The 8,199-nt window shown below is 44.2% G+C and overlaps 1 long non-coding RNA gene across 1 annotated transcript; it reads right to left on the bottom strand.

The window, feature by feature from the left end:
• Nucleotides 1-595: 595 nt before the first annotated feature.
• LOC143988475 (uncharacterized) lies at nt 596-6,747 on the bottom strand. The gene is made up of 4 exons (XR_013276865.1): nt 6,684-6,747; nt 3,886-3,933; nt 1,974-2,132; nt 596-637 (listed from the first exon to the last, which is right to left on the bottom strand). It is a non-coding gene; the product is annotated as an uncharacterized LOC143988475 (long non-coding RNA).
• Between the last annotated feature and the right edge of the window lie 1,452 nt (nt 6,748-8,199).

The following is an 8,199-nucleotide window of genomic DNA, read 5'->3' as shown; positions in this document are numbered from 1 at the left end:
AGAAGCCACATAGGGACATCTGAAAAAGAGGAAAGGAAGGAGTTAGTCACTGAGAAGAACACAACTAATAGAACTTTTAGATGTATATGAATATATAGACATCTTGACTTAATTTACATATAAACTACAATTTGGCTTTAAAATTATCTTGTTACCACAAGGCCAAAATTAAACCATGCCCCAAGCTGTTAAAGAAGCACATATACTTTCTAGCAGAACATGCATTCAAACTCACTGTTTGCTGGTCCACAAGCAATGCAAGCGTTTTACTTTTCTGAGTGTGGAATATCTGCTCCCCCTGCTGCATACTGTAGTTCTTCCTGCCAGCTTTTATTTCCTGTAGTAATGCATGAGCTGGCAAAGAAGAAATACAAAATGTGGCTGGGGGAACAGGTATTAATACACCCTGAAGGGTTGAAAACCAGCTACAGGTGGGGGGTTTGCAGACATGGGCAACTCAAAGGTGAGCATACAGTACATCTTTTACAGCTGTGTACTGGATTATTATAGTCTCTCTGCTGATTAGGGTCATGTTGAAACCCAAATTGTATCTTTTAAATATATTTCTTTAATACTATTAGATATTTGATCTTACCTTGTAGGTCAGCCTGGGAAGGTGATTGTTTAGGCACTGTATCTGTAAAAACAAGAATATATTCATTAAAAGGGAGGGAATATTATATACATATACACACACATATATACACACACACACACATACACACACAGTATGTCTATCGTTAAAGCATAAATCGCCTTTATACCAAAGAACATAGAGCCATAGAATTCCTTCCCCAGTGCCCTATCCTGCACTAGAGTCATGGTACAAACTCTGTACCTCTGGACATGGTGGAGCACACAACACTCCCCTTTCTTTAGTAACTCAACATTTGGTGACAGAGTGGACAAGTGACAGGTCTGTACACCATCCTGTGGGAGTCCCATGGAATTGGGAGAATGGGGGGGGGGGGGGGGGGAAGGATGGTTATCCCTGAGCACTACTAATCTTTAGAAAGTTTTAGTAGAATCCAGCGGCATATTTGTTGGCAGAGGAGTGCTGGAAAAATAAGAGCCAACACTTTAGGCTAGGTTCACATCTATGCATGTTGGGAATGTGCACAAAATCGTGGGCTTTGCAGACACGCAAAGAAATGCGTTGCCCTTTAGCAGACGTGCGGCAGTGCCACCAGTTGATAACCGCACCCCCACACATCTGCAAGCACATGTCAAACCATATGGTGCTGTAGCACCATGTGGTTCGGTGTGGCGTGTTTTTGGAAAAAAAAAAAAACTTTTCTATGTTGCTGGCACATAGGTCAGTCCATTGAAATGAATGGGCTGTACTACAAATGACATGCAGGAGTGCTCTGAAAAATGCACAGAAACATGCACTCGGTCGCACCTGTAGGTGTAAACCAAGACTTATGGTGTCTCTTGACACACTGCAGTTTTACTTAAAGCGGAGTTCCACTGTTTTTTTTAGTTAATTAAAAGTCAGCGGTTACAAAAAGTATAGCTGCTGACTTTTAATAAACAGACACTCACCTGTCCCATGGTCCGGCGATGCGGCCGCCGGAAGCCTCCGTTCTCTCCCCCTCCTCTTCGCGGTGCCGACATTGTGAGTGTGGGCACCCGGCTGTGACAGTTTGTGGCTTCACAGCTGGGCTTGCACTGCACAAGAGCGAGCCGCGATGCACTACATCAATAGCCAGGCAATGTTCTGGGACCGGTGACGTGTTCCAGAACATTGCCGGGAGTGAGGGGGCACCTAGGCAGCCAGAAGTTGGAGGGAGGAAGTGGACAGGAAGTTTCACTCCAAACCAGGTACCCAGCCCTCCCCAAAAAATGACAAGCCAATTGTGGCATGTCAGGGGGCGAGGAGTAATTAAAGCAGAAGTTACACTTTTGGGTGGAAATCCGCTTTAACATTTACTCAGGACATCTAAAACTTTATGATGTTATAGTAAAATCACCTGTCTCCTGGTTGGCTCGAAGATTTTCACCTGATCGCTGTCCATCTTGAAGATTTTCACTTAATCGCTGTCTAGCTCGAAGTTTTTCATTCGATTGCTGAATAGCTTGAGGTTTTTCACCTGATTGCTGATTATCTTGAAGTTGCTCACTTAATGAATCTGCAGAAAAAAACATTGATAACAAATTAGATAAATAAATAATATAATATAAATAATATAAATATATAAATAAATAATATAAATATATAAATATATATATCTCTACCAGCAAAGCAAAGTAAAACATATTTTTATTTTTTTTTACTTAACGCTTAAGTGTAGGTGTGCATTTTTTTATTGCACAGTCAGTTTGCTTCAGCTTGGACCAATGTTCGGGCACTTGCACACTGCTTCGCTAGAAAGCACCTTTCCAGTGCGACAAAAGCACATCAAAATGGTTTGCCTTTAAATGCTATGCAACTTTTCACATGGCTGCACTCCATTGGTGCTGCGGCCTGAAAAGTCCTGTATGCTGCACCTTTCGAAAGCATGCCATAAAAGCACCTTCCATTGCCTGTCAATGGAAATGCACCAAAAACCTGTGTAGTGTTAGTTTTTAGGTGCATTTTTGGCACATGACAAAAAAAAAAAAAAAAAAAAAAAAAAAAAAGCTGGCTGTCAAGGCACATGTTGGCAGGCATCCTTAACCAGCGGGTAGCTACACATACAGTGCCCCTCCCTCCCCTTTTCCTCAATGGTGGTCACCCTGTCTCCGCTCTGCTTAGTCTCTTGGTCCAGCCACCCCTCTTTACTCCCCTTACATTTACAGAGCCGCCCCAAACGGTTTCCAGCTATTACAGCTATCCTCCCCAGCTCTCAACTCCTACCACCTCTACAGTGTCCGGTGATAGCAATGGCTTCTGCGCAAGAGACTGAGCAGAGAGGAGCTAGGGGTGACCACCATAGAGGTATGGGGGGGGGGGGAATTGTATGCAATTGGGGGCACCCATGCGGGCTCGCTCCCGAGTCCAGCTGCTGCGCCCATTGACACAGGACTCGTGGCCGCCCCTCGTTCTCGTGTCACTGGATTTCATTGACAGCCAATGGCCTAGTGCTATCAATCTGTCCACTGAGGACCTGAGACAGCGGCTGGAGCTGCTGGGCTCATGTGCATTGCTGGATTAGATTGGAGGTGGAGAAGGGGGGCGGAGGGAAAGGGGAGGCAGCTGCAGCCAAGAAGGTTTTTTACCTTAATGCATAGAATGCATTAGGGTGAAAAGCCTTGAGACTTTACAATCAATCCTGTGGGATTCCCCCCTGAAAACCAATACTACAATGATCGCCACTGTCATCTGTATTCTGTGACAGGCAGCTGCCCGCTGCATAGTGAATGCAGGGGGACACTCACGCAAAGATGACACTCACACTACACCATGCACTATTTAAATAAATGTAAAGTGTTCTCTGATAGGTGGAGACTGACTTCACCGCCAGGCCTCTCCACCTCAGACAGTTAGAGAAAATCTCAGAGGAGTTCTAAACTTTCCCAATTCTGTCCAAATCTAAAACAAAAAAAACTTGATTGGCTAATAGCTGGCATCATTCATTGACTTCAGGTACTGATAGCAAACGTTTATGGTCATGCTAGAGCCCCTCAATTGTGATCTAGCTTATGGGGATTTGCCCAGCACATCCACCCCCAGTAAATCCAGTGGTACAATGTGGTGGGGGACCTGTGGGCAAACAATCTATTTTGCTGAGACAATTTTGGCATGGCTGTCCTGGATTGAGATGTACCACTGTCAAAGTTGGCTGTCAGCAGAAGCAGAAGAGGCCTCCTATCAGCCTGTCACACTGCTTGATATTTTATTTATTTTTAGGTATTTTTCAGGTGCACTTAAATTATCATCATCACTAGAGTATAGTAACTTACCTTGCTCTAAGTAGTCTTCATAAAATCTAAAGTTTGCATGATCCTCCGCTGTAAAGAGAAAAAAAAAAAAAAAAGGAACATTTAGAAAATGCATCCTCTAATAGGAACAATTAGTAAAAGCATTGAAGTGGGAGTCCAGTGTTAGGCTGGGTTCACACCTGTGCATTTTTAGTGCATTTTGCAGATTTGTACTACAGAACGTGTTCCATAGGAAACAATGTTAAATGGACTGTAGTTCAAATCTGCAACATGCAAAAAGCACTAAAACTGCATAGGTGTGAATCCAGCCCTACTCTTCCCCACATCCCAACAAAAGTCTTCTTAGCCCTCATTCAGATTGAGTGTGGATTCACATGAAATTGCACGATTTCACAGCCGCATCTTACTATGACTCTGAAGACATATGTACGGTTTCATGTGCAGATGTCTATTGAAGTTGCACCCAAAAATCACCAAAAGTAGTGCATGTACTGCTTTTTCAAAATGATGCTGCACCGCAAAGTCAACATCGAATAAATTTGAACACAGCTTTTGCTGGCAATAGGATGCGACTTGCCATGCGATTTGGCTTGTCAAATCACTCCAACATAAATGGAGGCTAAATGATGTCTGCATCTCTTCTAAATTTCTCCTCAGGCCCTGCCTCTGACATTTAGGCCCCGTTTACACCTGAGGGATTTTCTACTTGGAGCTCTAAAACGCTCAACAAGCCAAACCCAAGTCAATTGAATGGCCCCCTGTTCATATCTGAGCATTCTGTCGCCTGAAGCAAAACACCTGTCGCTCAAAAAATTACATGAGCTTCTTTTTGGCCGATTACAAGTGTTTTTTTGGTTCCATAGACTTCAATAGAAATGCTTGAAAGCTTGTGACATGAGCGTTTTGCCACATGTTTTTTGCTCAAGCAGCAGCTCTCCACCCCTAGTTTCCCTAGTAATACACTTCTAAAATGCTTGTAATACACTTAACACACTCAAAAACTCTCCGATAAAAACACCTGAACGTAGCTCTGCTCAGGTGTAAACAACGCCTAAAAGAAAGCAGGAGAAATCTCCTCAAAAGAGACACAGATAGCAATAATACCCAGAGAGGTTGTAATCCTACCGGTACATTCTATCAAAAAGAAATTTTTTAGCTTAACTGTAATAAGTATATTATGAGATATGAGAAGATTGTAATGTGTGATCAGCTTTAGAATAAGGCTGCTTTCACAATGACCAGTTTTTCCAATAAAACAAAGCGGGAGTAAAATGCATGACCATTAAATTCTATGGAACTCTACACTGGTCAGTTGCGGATCCATTGCATTTTCAAAGCCCTGCAAGCTGCATTTTTAATGCATGTTTGGTGTGGTTTAAAAAAAATAAAAAAACCCCACCAAAAAAAATGAACCTTCCCACTGAATAAAAAATACATCAAAAATGCACTTTTTTTTAAAGCAAAAGATATACATTGACCTTTTGCCTTTAAGGCTAGAGGAGAGGTCTGTAATGCCCTGTACACACAGTCAGACTTTCCGACAGAAAATGTGCGATCGGATCGCGTTGACGGAAAATCCGATCGTTTGTGGGCTCCATCTGACTTTTTTCATCAGAATTTCCGACACAAAGTTTGAGATGAATGAATGAATTTTTCTATGTTTGTTATAAAATTTTGCACAGCGTGGCCACATAAAGAGGACCAACATGCAGGGAGCGCCATCAGGTGTTCTAGGGACATAAGTTTCAAATCTAATTTGACTACCTATTACACTTTTGTGAGGCACTGTAGTGGGATGAATGGGGATGAATGGGGATGAATGGGGATGGGTGAGCCATGGATAGGGATGGCTGAGCACGAATGGGTATGGCTGAGTATAGATGGGATAGATTGCTATGGCTGAGTATGGCTAGGTATGGCTGAGTACAGATGGATGGGTATGCCGAATATGGATGGGTATGCAGCGTATGGATGGATGGATGAATGGGTATGCAGAGCATGCCGAGTATGGATGGGTGAGCATGGATGGATCTCTCACTAAGCAGCACTGTGGGCACTACACATGCAGCCCACAGCGCTGCTGCCACCGATCTCTCCGCTCACGCTGGACGGAGAGGGGAGGGAGGAACTGGAAATCACGCCGGTTTGTTTACATGTGATCGCTCCGTCATTTGACGGCCATTCACCGTGATGTGCCGGTGTAGTGTCATATTTTGCTCCCCATCGTAGAATGCTCCGGAAGTGACGTTGCAGCCACAAATGTAGCACTGCGCATGCGCGATGCATTCCAAACACTTGCGCCATGCGTTCCAAAGGATTTGCGACAATGCAGACCAGTAAAACTGTCACGGAAGTGAGGGGAGGTAACCCCCTCCCCGAGCCACGGTTACCCGCTCTCTCTCCGCTCTGTCTAAAGTTAATATCACGATTACCTCCCCTCACTCCCGTGACATTATCTGACGGTTTCACTGAACTACATTGTCGGAAATCCTCTGGAACGCGCATCGCGCATGCGCAGTGCTAAATTTCTGGCCGCAAGGTCACTTCCGGAGCATTCTACGATGGGGAGCAAAATATGACACTACACCGGGTCCAGAGGACCCGGCGGTCACGGAAGTTGAGCACAATTCTGGGAGGATGTCATAGTACGCCCTCCCAGATTTAATCAACTGCCCTGCAGCCGTCAGTCGGCTATGGGCCGGTTGCTAAATGGTCAGGTTGTAACAGGCGATCAATCTTGCTCTGTAGGCACATGCAAGTGGTTGCTAAGGAAACAAGCTTACAGTTATTCTGTGATGAAATGAGAGGCTCATACTTACAATCATAGTTTGCTGGCGCATTTGTTTCCGTCGGCGACGCAACATTTGTTTCCTCTGTAAACAAAAACAAACAAGATATGAAAATCATTCAGGTTCTTCTGCATAATAAATCAGTCATTTTATATTTTTATAACTTCACATTCCCTTTCTCCACTGATAAATACAACATGTTACATAATCATTGACATTCCCATGTCACTTCAGGTACTCTGTATAAAATGTATACATCTTTGGCCTCTATTCCCCTTACAGCAGCTACTGCAGGATATGAGGCTTATTAATCAAAGCCTTGTGACTGATTTTAAAATATTGTTGAATTTTGAAATAATTGTCACTAGGATTTCTTAAAAAAAAAAAAAAAAAAAAAAAAAAAAAACACACACACACACACACCTTATTGAGCTCAGCTGATACTAATGAAAATTCACTTAATACCCAATCGTGTTCAAGGAAATTAACCACTTGACAACTGGGCACTTAAACACCCTTAAAGCGGAGGTCCACCCTAAAATGGACCTTCCGCTCATCGGAATCCCCCCCCCTCCGGCGCCACAATTGGCACCTTTCAGGGGGGAGGGGGGGGTGAAGTTACCTGGATAATCCAGGTAATTGCACCCACTTCCGGGCTAGCTCTCTGCGGAAAGGGGCGTACATTACGCCCCTTTCCGCAAGTGCCCCGCTGCCTGCTGGGAAACACACAGATCCCAGAGGCAGGGGGACCGTCCTCATTGCGCAGCGCGGCTCGCGCATGCACAGTAGGGAACCGGGAAATGAAGCCGAAAGGCTCCATTTCCTGATTCCCATACCCAAGATGGCGGCAGCAGCACTCGAGTGTCGATCTAGAGATCGGCTTCGGGTGCCGACATCGCGGGCGCGCTGGACAGGTAAGTGTCACTATTTTAAAAGTCAGCAGCTGCAGTATTTGTAGCTGCGGACTTTAAAAAATAAAAAATAAATAAAAAAACGCGGAGTCCCGGTGGACTCCCGCTTTAATAACCAGACCAATTTTCAGCTTTCGGTGCTCTCACATTTTGAATGACAATTATTCAGTCATGCAACACTGGACCTATATGAAATTTTTGTCCTTTTTTTCCCACACAAATGGAGCTCTCTTTTGGTGGTATTTAATCACCGCTGGGTTTTTTTTATTTTTTGTGCTAGAAAAGAAAAAAAATACAGAAAATTCTGTACATTGAAGCACGGGGATAAGGATGAGGACACTGAACATTGAAGCTCGGGGATAGGGATGAGGACACTGAACATTGAAGCTCGCGGATAGGGATGAGGACACTGAACATTGAAGCTCGCGGATAGGGATGAGGACACTGAACATTGAAGCTCGCGGATAGGGATGAGGACACTGAACATTGAAGCTCGCGGATAGGGATGAGGACACTGAACATTGAAGCTCGCGGATAGGGATGAGGACACTGAACATTGAAGCTCGCGGATAGGGATGAGGACACTGAACATTGAAGCTCGCGGATAGGGATGAGGACACTGAACATTGAAGCTC

The sequence above is a fragment of the Lithobates pipiens genome, unplaced genomic scaffold (genome assembly GCF_037356315.1).
Source record: "Lithobates pipiens isolate NorthernLeopardFrog02 unplaced genomic scaffold, aLitPip1_a1.2 Scaffold_1, whole genome shotgun sequence".
Lineage (NCBI taxonomy): Eukaryota > Metazoa > Chordata > Amphibia > Anura > Ranidae > Lithobates > Lithobates pipiens.
Note: the sequence above shows the minus strand (reverse complement) of the source record. Positions and strands in the feature narration are given on the sequence as shown.